The 745-nt window shown below is 35.6% G+C and overlaps 1 protein-coding gene across 1 annotated transcript in view; it reads left to right on the top strand.

Moving 5' to 3' along the window:
* LOC102480511 (cilia- and flagella-associated protein 47) overlaps positions 1 to 745 on the top strand; it is a 56,647-nt gene that overhangs the window by 43,017 nt on the left and 12,885 nt on the right.

The following is a 745-nucleotide window of genomic DNA, read 5'->3' as shown; positions in this document are numbered from 1 at the left end:
CTGGCTTTCTGGCGAGCGCATGCGCCCTATAGCAAAAAACCTCTCCAAAAAAAAGAAAAAAAAAAACTTTAACTCGGTTAAAGCCATCTAACTATAAGCATTAAAGAATTGTTGGAGACAAATAGTATTAGATTTAATTTCATTTGACTGTATGTCTAATATTTATATACTTATGAGTTAATTATTGAGAGTGAAAATATTAATTATTTTATTTTTAGAATTATTTATTTCATTTTATTTTATTTGTTATTATTATTTATTTTTTAATTTGACCAGAGAGAGACTGAGAGAGAAAGGAAAAATGAGAAATCAAGCCACCAGGTCCGGGACTCACACTGTGGTCAGCCATGTGAGAATCAGCACCTTAACCACCACACCACCTGCTGGCCAAAATATTGTTAATTATTAATGACATTCAATGAGAATTGATGTAGACCAAGGCCAGAGAGTGTGAATAATCACACTATTTATTTTTTTTATTGAAAATATACAGTAGGGGGAAATATACAACAAATGACATAATCCATATAGTCCAGCTATATTGCTGGACTCCCACGTAGTCAACCATGGTTCAAGTCCCATACCCAGTGCCTTAAAACTCATATCAGGCATATGTGTGTGCATACCCCCAATCCCTAGAGAAGAATGGAAGAGAAGGGGCTGTGGTGTGGCCATCCCTCATTGGGTATGATTTTTTTTGCTTTTTATCTCTCTGTCTCTCTGGTGAGCACATGTGCCCTATAGC

This window comes from Tupaia chinensis, unplaced genomic scaffold, assembly GCF_000334495.1.
Source record: "Tupaia chinensis unplaced genomic scaffold, TupChi_1.0 Scaffold139466_1, whole genome shotgun sequence".
In the NCBI taxonomy this organism is placed as follows: Eukaryota; Metazoa; Chordata; class Mammalia; order Scandentia; family Tupaiidae; genus Tupaia; species Tupaia belangeri.
This window is presented reverse-complemented; position numbering and strand designations above follow the sequence as displayed.